At 32.0% G+C, this 20,027-nt stretch overlaps 3 long non-coding RNA genes across 3 annotated transcripts; 1 reads left to right on the top strand and 2 right to left on the bottom strand.

Annotated features, from left to right (window-relative positions):
• Positions 1-5,975: 5,975 nt before the first annotated feature.
• Positions 5,976-8,591, top strand: LOC143082966 (uncharacterized). Its single transcript, XR_012980519.1, has 3 exons — positions 5,976-6,137; positions 6,424-7,488; positions 8,157-8,591. It is a non-coding gene; the product is annotated as an uncharacterized LOC143082966 (long non-coding RNA).
• Positions 8,592-9,993: 1,402 nt separating this feature from the next.
• Positions 9,994-12,217, bottom strand: LOC143081686 (uncharacterized). The gene is made up of 2 exons (XR_012980031.1): positions 11,874-12,217; positions 9,994-11,378 (listed from the first exon to the last, which is right to left on the bottom strand). It is a non-coding gene; the product is annotated as an uncharacterized LOC143081686 (long non-coding RNA).
• A 2,767-nt stretch (positions 12,218-14,984) lies between these two features.
• LOC143081685 (uncharacterized) lies at positions 14,985-16,906 on the bottom strand. Its single transcript, XR_012980030.1, has 2 exons — positions 16,542-16,906; positions 14,985-15,500 (listed from the first exon to the last, which is right to left on the bottom strand). It is a non-coding gene; the product is annotated as an uncharacterized LOC143081685 (long non-coding RNA).
• Between the last annotated feature and the right edge of the window lie 3,121 nt (positions 16,907-20,027).

Below are 20,027 nucleotides of genomic sequence, written 5' to 3'. Positions count from 1 at the left end.
ATTGAAGACTCATGTTTCTAGAATGTGTAGATTAACTTCTTGTGTTTTTTTTATGTTTTTTGTTTGTTGGTTTTTTCATGTATAAAAATTGATATCATAAACACTTCATATTACAAATCTTACCGCTGCGTTTATGTTTTTTATGTTTTATTTCTTTATCACTTTTGGTTTGCTACGTATAAATACAAATTATAGATTAATGTACAAAAAGATCGTATGAAGTGTTTCGGTTTATGCCTTTAAAGTTCATTGACTTAAAAACAAAATGCACACGTTAAATGAACGATCGTCCTTGTTTTTCTCTGAAGCATTCAAATGTGAAAAATTACATATTTGATTTTCGCCTCACTAAATATTAAGTATTTCTATGCACAACAACAAAACTAAAGTATGAATTGAATTATTTCTGAAATAACTTTCACTTGGAAGAGACTGTTCCAAAACTGCACATTCTTGTTTCTCTCTCTGACATTTGCAAATATTATCTTGATAGATCTATTCCGAGAAAGAAAAAAAGTAGTCTGTACTTTAAGAAAATGGAATTATCGTCAAGTATATGACAATATATATGTGGTATGATTGCCAATGAGACAACTTTCCATGAAAGTTGAAATGAGTGAACGTAAGCAACTACGGGACCCGTAGTTCAACAATGAGAAAAACCAATACCTTATAGTCGACTATGACAGAACACGACATGAATAATATGACACATTTTAATTGAAAGAATTCTAGTGAAATGCCCTCATTTGTTGTAAAATTATCATTTGGTGAGATAACGTCAATTGCTTAAAAATAAGTTCATCATGAATTATTTTGGTGGTTCTTGGTTGTTTCTATAATGAAAATAACTGCGAAAAACAGCATACATTCTGTAGTTTTCATCATTTTTGTGAAAACTATACATATCATGACGTCATTGTGACATCATCAGATAAAAAACTTTATATTTTTCATTTATATTTCATGACTCTATGCTTTTCCAAACATAATGTGTCGATTTGAAATACATTGTAGTTGTCGAACATTTTTATGAATTTTGATTTAAGAATGATTGTTTCCTGGGTGGCGCAATTAATAAAAAAAAAGGTTTTGTTTATAAACTTAAGAAAGCAACATCATTCTAACAAGAAACCGATTAAACGAGCATACTTTTGGTAATCGATACTTAGTACTACTTAGAGATACTCGAGTACTCGAGTACTATAAAAAAAGAAGATGTGGTATGATTGCCAATGAGACAACTATCCACAAAAGACCAAAATGACACAGACATAAACAACTATAGGTCACCATACGGTCTTCAACAATGAGCAAAGCCCATACCGCATAGTCAGCTATAAAAGGCCCCGATAAGACAATGTAAAACAATTCAAACGAGAAAATTAACGGCCTCATTTATGTAAAAAAATTAACGAAAAACAAATATGTAACACATAAACAAACGACAACCACTGAATTACAGGCTCCTGACTTGGGACAGGCACATACATAAATAATGTGGCGGGGTTAAACATGTTAGCGGGATCCCAATCCTCCCCCTAACCTGGAACAGTGGTATAACAGTACAACATAAGAACGAACTATAAAAATCAGTTGAAAAAGGCTTAACTCATCAGATGGACAAAAATACAAGTGGACTTGAAATCCCTAGTTAAAAGACATAAAAATCAGTGTATCGGTAAGATTTGTGCAAGCAATAAGCAGGGTAAGGTCGCTTCATGATATTACTTATTGTCCTTCTCTAAAGGTAACATTTCGTTATCATCCTATGTAAGGTAACTATCATGAACCATTGATCGACATATGGGAAGTCGTCAATTAGATTATTACTTAATAAAATAAGATCTGTAACGAGTGAAGAGCATCATGATTGGTTGACAGTTCTTATGACAGAAATACTTTTAAAAAAGGCAATATAAAGTTTTAAATCTTTTGCCGTTTCTTTACTTTGAAAGTTGAATTTGAACGAGAAATACTAAGATAACGTTTTCATCATTCGCTTATAGCAATTATAAATCATGAAATTTAGAGAGCTCTAATGCAATCATTATCTTATTGATATGTTAGATTCGTTTTTTCCAAAAAAGTTATTACGGTTGAGAATGATACTATTTATGGAAAAAGAAATTTATTAAAGTTTTTCTTTTGTGTTTATTATTAACTCTATTTCAGTTTTTTGATGTTTTTCTTTATTGCATGTTCAGTTAGTTTTCTCAGTTATTTCATGTATATATTTTCATACTTTACTTTAACTGATGTCTAATTTTATTTTTGTTTTATTTTGTATTCTCGGTTTTATTTTTCGATCGTACATGTAGAACCGCTAGATATAATTTAATAATTTGTATGGAGACTAAATCATCAAAATGAAATACAACAAGCAATCTTAAGCTAAACAGTGCCTTGCTACAGCTTTTTTTAACATAGTTTATAAACATAATAACGAATAGTTGCAGACACAGACACATCGTATTTTATCATCTAATGCAGATTGGGATACAAGTCGACATATCTAAAAGCCAAAGTTAAGATTATTTGTGCGTTCGAAATTGCTTTTTCTGGATTCACCTTGATCAGGAAACCTCAAGGAACAAAATTTGAAAGCCAAGTATATTGAAATACTCTTACACTCGAGAAATTAAACACTCTTCTTCATATTTTTTTAAACATTGGAAAGCATAATTAACTTTTTTAATTCAGCTTCTCTCGTCGTGCCAGACTGTATCTTCTCATTTTTTCGAAGGAATTCAAATCAGCGAAGCTGTTTATTCACCTTTTTTTAGTTTTTTTTTCTAAAAAAGACAGATAGGAAAAACATATAAATCAAAAAACTTAAACACATTAAATGTTTCTTCGAAATATTATAAATGACTGTAATAATAAACAAGTTCTATCATTGCAAAATCTTATCCAACACCTTCAGATGGGATTATTCCTTTTATGTGTTTATAATAATATAATATATATATATATAATGTATATTTAAATGCAATAAAATCTGAAAATTCTGAAATTGACAACATGTACTTGTTTTCTGCTTTTTTGTCTTGTTTTTTTTGTTGGTCTCGTTGACACATACTCTTTTTCCATTCTCTATTCTATTTTTTACCAAAATCACATTTCTTCAGATCTGTTAAAAAGTGCCGTAAAGACATCAGATTTTACCTTCTTCGATCTATCATTGCATATATTTTTTTTTATCTAATAATCTTGGTTAGTATCGAAAGCTAGGTAGTTTTATAGAAAATTGTTTTACTAAAACTATACATTGAACAAATTAAATCTTCATGGGAAGCTGTTTTTGTTATTGTTGTCAAGTTCTTCCGATACTCGAAGATGACATTAAGTATTCCAGTACTTCCATTCCATCTACTTCAATTGAAAAATGATGATATCTGTAGAAGAACAATACGTTAGAAATTGCATAAGCCCTTTTCTGGATTTACATTCAGCAGGTGGGCTCAAAATTGAATATTTGAAGGCCAAGGATATAATTGAACCGAAACAGTTACAGGGCTTACTGACAAAAAAATGCACATTACTAATGGTCAAATTCATCTATGATGAGTTTATTTACACTAGTCATTTTGGGGCCCTTTATAGCTTGCTGGTCGGTGTGTGCCAAGGTTCCGTTTGGAAGACCGTACTTTGACCCTAATGGTTTAACTTTTTAATATTTTGAATTGGTGTCTCATTGACACTCATACCACATCTATATAGTTAAAACACTGCATATCAACTGAAGTCTACAGGACACATTGCTTGATTAAAAAACCAAAAAAGAAATTTAAACACTTCATGCGTCCAAAGCGCTTTGCTGGACTTTCTTTCAATAAAAAAAAATCGAATATCTGAAAGCAAAGGTGTATAATAACCGAAATAATATGAGATGATATGTGACAACTAATAACTAAAAACTAAAGGCAAAGATGTAAACAACTACTAGTATACACCGTTCGGTGTTCAATAATAGTTATAAAAAAACATATAATGGAGTTATATATAAATGGTCACTGGATAACAAAATGTGATACCAACCAAGAGAGGTATATACATAACGGATTAAAGCTGATACACTAAAACTGGAAACAAATAGGCCAAATGACAATAGAAAAAAACCCGTCTGTCAGAACTTAAATGCAAGCCCCTTTTTCAAATAAAAAATGTCCGTCATTCCGATAACCGTAATGTACGTTATTGTTTTTAAAAAGAGGATCCAATTAACTAAACAAAAATCAATCAAAACAGAAAATAAGAATAAGACACATAGATCTAAAATCTTATTAGGAGTTCTTCTATTAAATCTACAGTTCTTATGGTATACGTTGTTTTTGTGTTACCAATATTTGTGACGCATAGACAGAAACGATAGGTTGACTATAGACACTACAGACTGTACTATCTATCAACAAAATTTGATCTGATAACTCTAACATAGAATACTCATATGCCATTAGGACATAAAGTTACCCTGTCTATACCGTCTATAATATATCCAACTTTCCAACTCCTCAAACACTACTGACAAGTGATATGCAGACGACGCGCGAGTCTAGCGAAAAAATAAATTGTAAGCCTAGTATCTTTAAATAACTTCTATAATATTACCAATGCTTCTAATTTTCAGATAATACTAAGAAAACAATGTCGTGTTGTACAAATATTATGAGGAAAATTCAAGCCAAAAAGATAGAAGTAGATGATCTTGGCAAAGCAAAACAATTTAGATTATTCAGCATTGCTCGTCCACATATGCAAAGCTTCCATGCTTCATGGTTTTGTTTCTTTGTTGCGTTCACGTCATGGTTTGGTATTCAACCTCTTCTCCCCACTATAAGAAAAGAGCTGGAATTATCTAAAACAGATCTTGCTAACTCTGGAATTGCTAGTGTTGCCGCTACAATTGCAGTTCGAGTGATAATTGGACCAATGTGTGACAAGTTTGGACCTCGAAAAATAATGTGTAGCCTTCTGATTACAGGTGCTATACCAATGGCACTAGCAGGCTTAATAAAAACTGGTACGGGGCTAATCGTTTTACGTTTTTTCGTTGGAATATTAGGTGGAACTTTTGTTCCTTGTCAATTCTGGACTTCAGCCATGTTTAATTCGAAGATTGTTGGAACAGCTAATGCCATAGCTGGTGGGTGGGGTAATTTAGGGGGAGGATTCACATTCATATTGATGCCAGGATTATTTCAGTTGATGAAAGTTATAGGAGCAGACGAATTTCTGGCATGGAAATTAGCAGTCGTCGTTCCATCAGTAATTTGTATATTAACAGGTACGTCAAATATTTCAAAAATCAATATGATTTTTTTAAACAAAATATAGATTGATGATATTTTTACCAAATCAATTATACTCACATAAACCTCTTTTATGATGTTTTATATAGGTTTCCTTTAGCATCATATATTTTTTTATAGTATACACGCAAGTGGAAGGGAGCGTTTGTATGAACAACTGGTATTTAATGTTGTCAACTGTTGAAAAACAAACGGTGACTTATAGTTGCTTAAATTTACTTTTATAGTGTTTTTCTCAATCGATTGATGAATTTCGAACAGCGGTATACTACTGTTGCCTTTATTATTCAAGTAGTGTTCTCTCATATTGTTATTTTTTTTAATCTCCGATTACGTTTGATTAAAGGTTATTGTGCTATCATTGGTATACATGACTACCTATAATAAATTTATGAATGAACAGACAAAATGACACAGCAACACGCCGACACTCTCAGCTGTAATTTGCCTCCTTTTTTGGTACACAATGCCAAATGTTTAGAATTTGTATTTGAATCCGGACTCATATTACAATTACGATACTTAAAATATAATATCTGTCAATCTATAAAATCTGTTTTTATGTTCATAAACTAGGTGCCCATAACGGAAGTTTGTTGAAGCAATATATTATTGGTAAAGTACTATCAACATGAAAATAGAATACTCACTGTTTTTCAGGTATTTCTATAATTTTCACATCTGATGATTGTCCACAAGGACATTGGGACAATCGGCTATTGCCAACAGCACCAACATGTTCTGTAGACAAAACAAATCAAAAGAAAGGAGTCGACAACCAAGGATTCGAGCACATCTCAGATAAAGACAAGAATGCAAATAAAGGTAAAATATCTACTTTTGGATTTAACTTGTAGATTTAAGCGCTACTGATACAGATTAATCGAGAAAAGCGCTTTGAAAACACAGCATTTATAAAGTAATATTCAAGTGTGTTTTTATTTTTAAACCAATTTGATACATGACAATGTTAGAAAGAATTGGATTTATAGTACACTGTATATTTTAAAAGTTTTTTCGACATCAGATCGTCACCATAGTTATATTTTTTCAACTGATAAATAATTACCGTCAATAAAACATGTCTACCTGTATTTTTTTTCTTTTTCAGCTGTAAAGGAAACAAACATTGACGGAAAGAAATTTGAGCCTTTATCATCAGAGATTCGGAACAACAATGACAAACGCATATCTAATCAAAGCAACATATTTTGGTCCGTAATAACTACATTGGTTTTGGTGATACAGTATGGGATGTGTTTTGGTGTTGAAATTGCTGTCAATACCGTCATGAACCTTTATTTCTTGTACAACTTTAAAAAGGAGGGTTGTGTTGAAGGGAGCAATTCATTCTCTAACATTACAATCACAAATATGACAAGTGAGGTTAAAGAGACGGACACAAATGAATGTAGTATCCTAGATCAAGATACTGCAAGTTTAATTGCATCATTGTTTGGTTTAATGAATCTATTTGCTAGGGCCATGGGAGGAATTTACTCAGACATAATGCGACAATATTTAGGTATTGCAGGCCGTCTAGTTGCTCATTTCACCTGCTTAGTAGGTGAAGGTATAATGTTGATAATATTTAGTCAGATGTCTACTATATCCACGTCTATTGCTGTAATGATATTTTTCAGCATGTTTGTCCAGATGTCTGAAGGAACAACATTTGCCATCGTACCGTATGTTCTGCCTTCTCACGTAGGCATTGTTGCGGGGTTAGTTGGAGCAGGAGGAAATGCAGGAGCTCTTGTATGGAATACATTATGGCGTCAGTTTGTAGAACAAAATCCCAGTCAGTGGTTTTGGCTTTTGGGCATTATAGTTTTATCCGGAAGTTTGTTGACGTTTTTAATCGAAGTTCAGGAAAAACGAATTTGGAATTCATTTTTGTGTTGTAAGCAAAAGCAAAGAAAATACACCATATAAATCATTTAATCTTTTTCGAATGGACATCAACATTTATACTTCATAGTTTTCAGGTTTTTTTCCTTTTCGTCCTCTGTATTTGTCTGTGAATGGTTGATAAACAATGACAACTGTTGATATAAAGAAACACAAGAACAACTAAGTTAATGTGAATGAACATGTGTCTGTAGTCAGTAGTTCAAAACACATTTATCCGTAATATACACACCAAGGTATACAAACAAATGACATGAACTCTTAGGTAGCAATACACAGTTAGAAGTTTAGTTTCGCATTATGGCCCCTGTGAATTTTTTAAATATGAAAGTTTTTGTACAATAAAATTGATTTTTAGATAATTGAAGAATAATATAGCCTTCTTAGTGGGTTTATATGAACATTAAGATTGTTTTTAACATGTTTTATAGGCCATTTATATGATTGACAGTCCGTATTTTCCTATCCGTACCGTTCATAGGTCCATACATTATTGTAGTGTTTATCAACAAAGATTTTGCGCTCGATCTTTTCAATTCAATTTTATGGAAAAACGAGCAGATAAGCATATGATTTTTTTGGGACCACTTGATAGATATAAACCTATAGATTCAGGAAAGGTATTACTGTAATTGATTGAAATTTTCCTTTAGACCAAATTTTGGAGACTTTTGTGACATGTTCACCCCCCTTTTTTGCTATTTTTTGTATCTAATAAATGCAGATTGTTGCCATGGTTACACCCAAGAGGGATTATATTTCACCCTTGTGACCATTAGAAATCAAATCTATGGAAGATTCTCTTTCTATATGTATATACATGCATAACACACATATAAAGCCTTCTTTGGTAGACAGGAGGGGAAAGAGGGTGTTTAAAAATTATGAGTGTCAATTTTAAGTTTTTTTCCTAACTGTGTATTGCTACCTTAGAAGAACAACCGGATGCGTTCACGTCAATGGAACTTGACGGTTCCGAAAGGCTATTTAGAAAATGACTGTACCAAGTGTTGTATATGACAGTTATTATCAATTTGTTTGCTTTGTTTTAGCTTTTGATTTTGCCAGTTGCTTAGGGACTTTCCTTTGTGAAATTATCCTTGGAGATATTTTTTTTGTGATTTTACTTCTTAATTACGGTGCCATAATTGAATTTTGTATTTTTGTTCTGAAACAGAACGTTCACAAAACTGAGTGTTTGTGCATGCATAATTGAAAGGAAATTGATGTTATATCGTCAAGCAAATTTGTCCCGCTTTGGATAGGTAAATTAATATCTTTTATTTTTTTTCACATTCTCATGTTTTCATTTCATAGCTTTTAAATTATTTGTAGTCGAATTCACCAAAATTAAACGGGTGAGCATTCCGTATTTGATTCTTTGAAGTTAGCATGATTTTCGCGTTTTTAACTTGTATGACAATGCGACGCAAGTCGTGAAATTTAATGATGTACATTCTTTAACCCTGTAGTCATGTTCAGTTACAGATTTTAGTTTTTCGTAGGTTTCAAAGCATATTTGCAGACATTTGACTTTCAAAAACGTTATTTAGTGAAATTCTGTGAAAATAGTTATCAAAGGGACCAGGCTTATACTAAAGTGCAACAAAAAAAAAAACAAAACAAACAACAATGCAACACACACAGAAACGAACTATAAGATAATAATTACCATCTTCCTGACTTGGTACAGGACATTATAAGAAAAAAAATGTAGGTTGAACCTGGTTTTGTGGCTAGCCAAACCTCCCACTTTCATGGTAATGTTTAATATAACACTAAATGACAACATCACATGACAGGACTACTAAATAAGGTAATTTATGCCTGGGATTAGAAAATCCTTGAAAAACTATATTCACAGTTGAATATAATATCAACGTTAAGGATATGGTATATTTTCCCATGACACAAAATCCCTATATGCACAGCAAAATGCATAGAATCAGTTTGAATTGCTGTTCGTCATCTCAAAATCACAGAGAGCAAAACACAACTCTTATCGCAATGCATTTCAGTTTAAGATGGCAGCTAGCACCGATTTGATTGGAATGGTTGCAAGATAATTTGGATAGACATTATAAGATGCATTACCACCAAATCGGGTCGGTGGAAAGAGCATACTGGAAATAGTTATCAAAGGTACCAGAATTATAATTAATACGCTAGACGCACGTTTCGTCTATATAAGACTCATCAGTGACGCTTAGATCAAAATAGTTATAAAGCCAAAGAAGTCAAAAATTGAAGAGCATTGTGGACCCAAAATTCCAAAAAAAAAATGTGTCAAATACGGCTAAGGTTATTTATTCCTGGGATAAGAAAAATCCTTAGTTTTTCGAAAATTTCCAACTTTGGTAACAGGAAATTTTAAAAAGTACACATTTAAAACAAAAGCCCTACGCATATGTGTAAATGTCAAACTATGTAGAATATATTTGGTAATTTAGGTATCAAATGAAAGATGCAAGACTAATTCTCTTTTTAGAACACATATTGTCTGATTAGTTTGAATAATACAAAAATGTATGAATGAGTTCTAAAAATGAGGACATATTGCCTTTTTCTTAGAAGTACCTGGTTTAATGTATACAAAAAAGGAAAATCCGTGCGGTCTTGTGTGTAAATAACGGTTTATTGATTTCCAAACAAATGATTGAAAGTGAAACAATTACTGTACATATAAATGGGGCCAAGACTAGGTTGTGTGCGACTATCCAAAAGTTCAGGGAATTATCTGGTACACATAAGAGAAATTATTGAAGAATAATTGCAGTAGAACTTTATCGATACAGCAGAGCATACATCTCAAGGACGGAGAAATTTTCTACGGTCTCTAATCAGCATGAGCGATAAACTATTACATTATTAAACTACAACCATGATAAATAATAAAAAAAATAATATATTCTACATCATCAAATGAAACTTAACATTATAGACATATAATTACTCTTAAAAATAAAATTATCCAGATGAATAAAATAAATTTAGATAAAATAAATGTCATTATCTAATTTATCAAACTGTTCAGATTTTCTAAGCTTAGCATTACATAAGCCTACAAACTATGAGAAGACAAATAAATATCACTATCAGGTTCACTGGATCTACAATTGAAATTAACACTGGCCCATTATGCTTTTTCTAAAAACTCCAGCGCTAAAAATATATCGTATCGACTTGTACGTGAAGTCTCTAACTTCCTTGTGAAAATACATGTGTCGCTAAATAAATTACTTGTCACAAGCTGTATTATAAAGATCATCTCTCTATGTTGTCCGTCCTTGATCTCTTATTTTAAAATTTGTGTAGTTGTATTTGATATTTCTTCATGACTCTTAACTCTTTTGCTTGATATGCATTACACATTGTAATATATTAATAGTTTATGTTGATATCTATTTCGCAGTTAGGTAATTTTTTCCCTGTTGAAATATATATGTATACGCCTTAGTTTAGTTTAAGTATATATCTTAATTCTTTAGAGAAAAGTGCAATTAATAGCACGCAACTTTCAGAAGTTAAAATACAAAGAAATAAGCTTCAATGTGTATCAAAATTGTATCAGAATTGGACACGGTGGAAGGTTAAGAAACCAAACTGCACCCGGTTCCTGTACTATAATGGCAAGTTGACTTAAATCTAGCTATATCGTTAATAAGGGATGCAAAATGCAACTGACGAATCAAAAAGTGTCTTAATTTAATTTCCATCCTGCAAATGTTGTCTTTGATCCGTAAGAATCGTTACTTCGAATTTGTGTAGTGGTTTGACGAAACGAACGAATGAATACGGTGTCACCTTGGTTCAGCGATACGACTAAAGTCTCTGAATTTGAGTCGGTATCGCAGCAGACATGATCAGTCTCGCCATATGTTCCCCCGTATACCGAATTATTAACTAGAATATTAAAAAAAGTCTTTCCATTATCTCCTGAATAAATTGTCCACGCAAAGACATACACACCTGCTACTGGTGCTGAAAACGCGCCCGTGAATTTGTTATAAGCATTTCCAATATTAGTTTGTGCGGTATCAAAGACTAGAGTGTGGTGATTGCTCGAATTGTCTTCATTTTTTGACATGTAAGCAGAGAATGCCACAACTCCAAGATCGCTGACCGGCACTGTGCTTATATCCTGAAGTGTTGCATCTGAAACAAAGATGATACAAATAAGATTATAAAATTTCATCAATATGAAGATTCAACCGAGTAGGAAAATCGTTTAACGTCCGGTTATTTACATCTTACAAAAGTACTATATAGATGCATATAAGTTAAGATGAAAAAAAAGTGCCGTGAATTAAAATGTGGTATTGGCAATCCATTTTACTTCATGATTTAACATAAATATTACATAAAGATAATATAGCTAATTGATACACTTGCGTCTTTTGTTTGTGTGTATGTGTGTGTGTTGTTTTAGAAACTACTGTATATGTAACCTTTATTATGCCTGCAAAATTATAATTATATACAAAAGAATAAAAAACTTCCGCAAAAGTATTAACACAACAAAGAAAAATAAGAAAGATTTGCTAGGATTTTGATCATAGTCAAAAATTACTTCTAGTAAGAAAACAATACTCTATTGTCTTCCAAAATAAAATAAGTATAACAAAAAAATAATGGATCATGTGTGCTAACCTTTAACATTTGTGGATTGTTTTGGATTTCCCGCTCTCTGCAGGAAAATTTCCTTATCTGCAGAGCCTTCAGTTGTAAAATGTGTATGGTCTATTCTTGAATCAATTTCCTTTAATTTATCTACTATCTACGTCCTTTCTAAGAAGTATATTTTCCGATTTAAGTGATTTATTGTCATTTTGTAGTTTCAGGATTTGGGATGGCTGCTGTTTCAGTATCTCATGTATTTTGCGTATTTCTTCTCCAGTATCACTTGCGAACACAGAATACGAAAACAGTAAGAACATAAATAACATTAACATTCTCGATTCCATTTTACTACTAGAAGTGCAGAAGTGCTGAGATAAGATAAAAAGTACGCAATTATCTTACATGACCCTGAACAGAAACAGAACACCACATTGGAAGTATTTGATTACAAATTTATACAGATCTTTCCATTATATATTAGTTTACAATAACCCATTTATCGATATTGTATATATAACTTACTTGTCCATTTTTCTAAATTTTGTTGGTAGCTGATACTCAAAAGGTGTGATCACTTTTTAGAATATGTTGTTGTTTCTAGTATTTTATTATGCTGCATGTGTTTAATATTTATGAGGTGCTGGTAATTTGACGTAGCCCAAAACACAATCTTAAAATTCGCTCTTACCAGTTGGGTTTGTCAAGATTTAGAAAAATACCAAATATTATACAATTATCAATATAAATATGGTCTGATTTTATAACTATTCCGAAATTAAAAACAAGCGGTGCCAATCACCCTTTTAAAACTAACATTACTATTTACCAATGCAAGACTATATAGTTAAAAAGGTAAAATTTAAGATTGATCAATCATATATCTTGCCAAATTCCCAGGACAGATAATGCCAAAAGAAGATCTGGTATGTTTGTATATGAGACAACTCTCCAAACGAAACCAAATTACATAGACATTAACAGTTATATGTCACCCCTGCCTTCAACGATGCCCATAACATATCAATACGCGTACACAATTATGTCCTCATTGTTTTGGTCTTTGCGATGACAAGGAAACTACTTGCCGCGCATCAACAATGTATGTTCGATGGTTTTTTTTTACGTGCACCGAAGAATGAAAATTTTTACAACAGTTTTATTATTAATTTCATTTATGTTCTTAATGTTTTTTTTCACTTCCCAAATCGACGATTCCCGTCAAAAACTGAATGCACATTGTCATCTTTTCTTCAGTTATGCACAAAGTATGCAAATGGTGCTCGTATCTCTTGTTTTTTTTTTTTTTTTATAAAAATCTGTCCTTTTTGAATAACACTTGACTCGAATATCTAGTTAATAAAAAAAATGTTATCCTTTTTGAAGCAAGTTTGTATTTATTGCAAAAGCACCACTGGTTTAAAATTCTTGTGAACGTATTGCAAATTTGAAATTACATATATAGGCAAATTTACACATACTCAAGTATTATTTTTCACTAGGAACGGAGATGACCTTTTTTTCTTTCAAAATAATTATGCTTATTTCAATTGTTGAGAATTATATACAAGTAGTTTGCTATTTTTCATAAGATCCTTAGTATATATGAGACTAAATCGACTTCTTGTTTCCCTAAATTTACAAATTCAGGGCCAGAAACCCAACAAAGGGTTGTCTGATTTGTCTGAAAATTTGAGGGGTGATAGAAATTGACCTGATAAACAATTTTACCCCAATCAGATTTGCCCTAAATGCAATGGTTTCAGAGATATAAGCCAAAATCTTTTTACATTTTACTTTTTTTAGCCATGGCGGCCATCTTATTTGGTTGGCCCGGTCGTTGGACACATTTTTAAAATGTATATATATATATATAATGATATATATTTAATGGCACCGATATATGAATAAAAAATCCAGAAACCCATGGACCCTAAAATATCAAACCTCGTTTTTTTTGTATGTTTTGTCTTATTTTTAGTTGCTTTTGTGTGTGTGCGTGTGGTGGGGGCGGAAGGGGGGGGATGAATGCACACAAAATGCTTGTACCGATAACCCGTTTGTCCTTCAATAGTTGGAATGTATTTAAATCAAGGGAATTATCAAACCAATTTTTGTTTTTTTTATTTTTTGTTTTTTTTTGTTTCGTTATGTTATGTTTTTTGTTGTTGTTGTGAACTAATATTACTGTTATATATAAACATACGCATATTCATATTCACTTTTCCACAGGAAGCTCACATATGTTTGCCTTAAGCATCAAAAAATAGTCAGCAAATGTGTATATGGTACGGTGAATTTGGTTCCATTCATGTAATAAGAAAGTAGAATCCCAAAAATTCTGAACTCAGCGGAATCCGAATGGATAACAACTATCATATTCCTGACTTGGTACAGGCATTTTCTAATGTAGAAAATGGTGGAATTAATCTAGTTTTATAGCTAGCTTTACTTCTCTCTTGTACGATTCCATTAAATTGACAACAATGTGTGAACGAATCAAACAGACGCTATAGGTAAAAATGTCATAAATATGGATGCTGCAGTATCATTGTGTTATAATCTTAATCACTATAAAAGCAACAAGTATGTAAAAGAAAAGCCCAAAAAGGTACATAAAAAAGCACATCAACAAAAACAAAAAAACAAGAATACAAAAAAATTACAAAAGCACAATAACAGAATAGTTTTGGTTGATTAACGAATGAATATGTGTATATATAATTCTAAAATAAGGGAACACATCACTATGGTTACTGTATGGTTTAAAAATCGTAAAGAATGAATACATCCAAGTATTCAAATTTAGACAAATATTCAACGTTTGGCCGAACAACTACTTAGTTCAAAACTGTACACAGTTAACGCATGAGTTAATTTGTAGTGGTGTTCAGTCATGTGGTAAATAATTTTCTGTAATTTTTTTTTTTGGAGAGGGGAGGAGGGGTTAGTTTTTAAAACTGCAAGGAAATATAATTTCCGTCCCCGCAATCTCAATTCGTTTTGGTGTTTCATAACTGACAAAGTTTTGATAACATCAATTGTATATCAGGGTATAGGTATGAATTAATCGGATCTATCTATATGTTAAACTGTTAAAAGCAAATACATGTTGTGAACCAGTAAAATTTTTGACAAGTAAGATTTTCATAAGAGATTTTTAATTACATAGCACACCATAAAAATGTAAAAGAGTATAGAAAATAGTTTATCAGTACAATTTCCATCCAGAAAATGAAGTCTTCGCGCTTCTTCTTCCAAGAATGAATGCTGTTGTTTGAATAACCGAATGGAAGTAAACGTTATCACCTGTGTTGAGAGAAACAACAACAGTTCCAGAATCAGAATCAAAATCTCCAGGAACGTCATCCGTTTCACCAGATGTACTCCCGTATACTTCGCCGTTCACCATCAAGTCATAATAGGTAGCTCCATGGTTACCGGTGTAAAGCGTCCACGCAAAGACGTACGTGCCTGACGATGGAGCAACGAAAACTCCAGTATTGTTGAGGTAGCCATTTCCAATGTTGATTTTGACTACATCAAACACTAGTTGGTTATGTTTTTGTAAACTTGGATCGTCTTTCGACATATAGGCATAGAATGCTATATGATCTAGTGGTCCTACAGCGGCTGCTCGTCGACTGTTCTGTAGACTGCCTGAAATTATAAAGAATGGGTAGTATATCTAGATGTCTATCTAGCTTATAGTCAAGGATCACAGTGTTATCAATTGGTGTTTTAAGTCTGTTTACAAAAATGAAATACTTATAAGGACAGGAACATGTTACTGTGATATGATTATTAATTCTATCGAGTGCAAAACCGACACGCTGAGTGGGATTTTTAGTGTGCTATAAATAAAATGATGTGGTATGAGTCTCAATGAGACAGCTCTTCATTCAAGTCATAATGTGTAAAACGTAAACAATTAAAGGTCAAAGTATGACATTCAATACGGAACCTTGGCTCACACTGAACAACAAGCTATAGAGGGCATCATAATGACTAGTGTAAAATATCGGTAAAATTGATATAAAAACGAGAAACACTCATGAACCACATCAACAAATGATTACCACTAAACAAACTTCTGACTTAGAATAGGAGCATACAAATACAACGAGTTAAAACGTTTAACAGGCGCCAAAGGAGCAGTACGCGGGAAGCCATGTAACGCTATACGGACACTTTATTCTTATGTTGGAGCAACTAGTCCTTTCTAGTACTCCTATATGCATCGTGCTTAGCAGAGAAGCAGCAAATACGTATTTTCATGTCTTTGGTTTGCCCGGCCAGTGGATCGAAGCCCGATGTCCGATATTGGTGAGGAACACGTCTACACGAAATCAATAAGGCAGTTGCGTATTTCAGAAGACTAACCCGCATGGTCGTCTATATAAATGTAAGAAAACCTGAGTACTTTATGAGCGGATCAAGTTATATCATATTGTTTGACGAAACTACAATTATTTTTTATTATGGATGCAATAACATATATCTGGACATAATTTAAAGAACATAATATTAAGATAGCTTTTGTATTTTATTTGCTCACCTAATATATCAATGCAAATATTCTCATAAACAAATTAATATCATACAAAATCAAAAGTGTAAAATATAATGGAAACATTATCAGACCTTATTGTGTTTCATGATGATGAGTCTAATTCAGATACTATAACATATTTTACTAACTTTCTCCAGTTGTGTTCCTTTTTCTCTTTAAAGACTCGTCATGCTTAAATTCACTATGTTCGGTGGACGGAATACTTCCAATTGTTAGATTAATATCTTTTCGCATTAAAAGATTATCCTCTTCCAATTGACGAATGGCTGTTTTGAATGAATGGTTTTCCTTAATAAGAATGTGGTTAAAACTCTGAAGTTGACGAATTTCCATCTGCTGTTGTTTAACTGCCATACGGATTTCTGAAATTTCTTCTTCAATATTTAATGTCAACACAAAACGAATAACAGTAAACATAATACATAAATCGAACATTTTGATTTTTTTGTTTTCAAAATCGAACTATGAAATATTCATTCACTTGATACTCAAAACAATTCTTAAATTTACTTAAATCGACATTTATATATATAGCTTTGTTTGTTATCTATACATGTACGTAACTTTTGATTCCGGTGCTTTCTGAATGTAGGAGATTTGTGAAATACGTGTAGGTGTATTATCATTTTCCTGGTTCAAGCTGGTCATGTTTTAGGAAAATTACATTACAATTTTAGTCATAGTGTCCATCATATTTCACAGAAAGGATGAATTAAAAGTGTTACTCTGTACATTGAACTTTTTTCAAATAAAATAAATTATTTTATCAAACACTTCAGAAATGTACTGCTTTTAAATTTGTGTCTTCATTTACTCTTATTCATCGACAGCTTTTCCCTATGATTAGAAATTCGAGCACAGCACAAGTTCAAAAAGAAAAACGGTTATAGATAATTGTTTCATTGACAATAACACCACAACTCCTTGTGTTTCTAAAGACTTTGTGGATATAAGCCACGTTTGTATGTTACCGTACGGCATTTGGAAGTGACATGTTTTGTATCAGCAAAACAAAAACATCAAATATCCTGATTACGCAACCTGCCGTGAAGCCCGAATAAGAATGCAAATAAGAACGGACGGTGTTGCTTTATATGCCAAATATTTAACTAATACATAACAGTATACTTATTTATTGAAAGGTTAACTCCTCACTATCCTTTCTTATTTGACTGTCCATGGCGTTTAAATACCAAATCCCTTGGAAGTGTTTTAGATGATTGTATTCTCTGATGCATGACTTTTTGTATTATTAATCGTTTTTTGCTTTTAATACTCTTTCAGTTTATTTTAAATTTAATTTAAACATAATACATAAAAACATTATTGCGAGTACTCTCAAATCGTACTTTCGTGTTTATTTGACCTGTTGATACAATTTGTAATGCTTATTATTTTTTTTTTTAATGTTTACCTGTTTAGTGATATATCTCTTCTCTCTATTTCTAATATATACCAGCTTTCAAAGTGTATGGTATAACTATATTTTCACTTCGGTTCTCATGCTATGCAAAAATTCACACACCTGATAAAATGGGCATTTAAACAGTTTTTTGGGTAATTTCTAGAAATAACAAACAAAAGAACTATGTCAATTGGACCTGCTTTGATACAACAACTGCCCTTAAATTCTGATTGCGGACCTCTTTCATTATTGTTATGACTTACAATTCAAGACTAAAATCAGCAACAACCCATCGAAACAACATTTTATTCAAAAATTTAATAACATTTTTAGATATTTAGATGATATATTGGCTCTCAATAATTACGACTTCAGTTTCTTCACTAAAGAGATTTATCCTGCCGAACTGTCTTTAGATCAAGCTAAAACTAACAATGGATCTTGGTATCTATATCTTTAACGGGACGTTTAATACCAAACTTTATGATACAAGAGATTATTTTTCATTTCCTATGGTTAATTATCAATTTTTAGATGGTGACGTTCCCTTGTCACCATCTAATGGTGTTTACATATATCAATTTGTTTGATTCGCTGGTGCATTTAACACCGTATTTCATTTCAACGAAACAAGTCTCTGTATTCCTGAAAAATTATTACACTAGGCAGTTTAATATCACAAACTAGTCAAAACTAAATTTTATCATTGGTACAAGGATATCATTTGTAAATATAAATCAACATGCAGATATCTTATACGTTCAGGTATTCTATTACGTCGTATCACTTCAGGAATGAAATGAGATAGTGTTTGCGCATGAATGACTTCAAAGTGTTTGCTCGACGAGGACAGACGTAGTTTGTCTTGATTAATAAAATAATTCATTTAATCAATTGTGTCAACGAAATTGACAATAAGCGACTACAAAAACAAAAATCAACGTTGTTGATTTAATTATTTTATATTTTTTACGACATCTGCCACAAGTGGGCTACATTGCCGATTTACGGCAGCCCGAGAAAAAATGGCAGAAAGAATGGTTAAGAGAAATTAAAAGAGGACGATGTTCTCCAAAGTAAAAGCAATAAGGAGGACGATGTCCTTAGTATGATAGATGCTGAACTAGATATTTCTTCGTCGAAGAAAAAAGGTAAAAGGAGTTCGTCTGTGAAGGCTACTACCAGCACTAGTAAAACGTCCGGTGCCACGTGTGGTACTAGCTCGGACCCGAAGTCTCTTGATAAAACCATAACTGGTATAGACGGCAACATAGTCATAAAAATGTTACAGTCTATTAAGAAGGCTCGAGGGTATAAAAATTTCAGAAAAAAATCAAACATTTGTTTTTTATTACAAATTTTATTTATTTCCTTTTGTAGTTGTTACGTTATCATATGGTACAAAAATCATTCAAAACAATCAATGCGTTTTGGCCCAAGATGACTTTTAAAATGTACACATCATTAAATAAGTTCCATATTATTTCCCTTTGGTGGAAAAATGCCATTTTTGGCTTTAAAATTGAAATATCTTTTTCAACTCATCGATGACCTATCTTTTTTTAATATAATTTCCATATAAGCTGTACTTAAACTAAATTATTGTAAAATTTGAGGGATTTCTGTAAAAAAAAAATTTATTTTGATATTACCTTTATTTCTCCTATTACTTCAACAGAAAAAAGAACACCTTTACAAAATGTATGGTTCTTTCGAAGGCAGATTGTGAGCGCAAATGAACGGTGACCCCACTTTTTAATTTTATTTTTCTATTAACTATATAAGATAAAGTTCATTTATAGAAAAATTTAGAAAAATCCTATATAAATGATTTAGACCCGCGAACCCCCTTAAAGAAAACCAGAAAAAAAAACAAGATGACAAACTTGAATCTTTGACAGACAAAGTCAACGAAATGTATGACAATGAGTACGATTAATACGATGATGAAAATGATGATTTAGACATAGAGCCGCAGGCTAAAAAAGCTAGATCATATGGTAATAATAATGATGTACAAGACACAATAAAATATTCAGAACAGTCAATAGAAAAAAGTAGGTTTGCTACTTTGAGCAAAAGGTTTAAACAAAAAGAGTTAACCGGGGAAACATTGATGAAACCCTGGCAGAAAACATAACAAATCTGTTTAGAAATGGCATGGATGAGAGCCAGTACAATGAGATGATTAAAGATGAGTTAAACCCTA

The sequence above is a fragment of the Mytilus galloprovincialis genome, chromosome 7 (genome assembly GCF_965363235.1).
Source record: "Mytilus galloprovincialis chromosome 7, xbMytGall1.hap1.1, whole genome shotgun sequence".
Classification (NCBI taxonomy): domain Eukaryota; kingdom Metazoa; phylum Mollusca; class Bivalvia; order Mytilida; family Mytilidae; genus Mytilus; species Mytilus galloprovincialis.
This window is presented reverse-complemented; position numbering and strand designations above follow the sequence as displayed.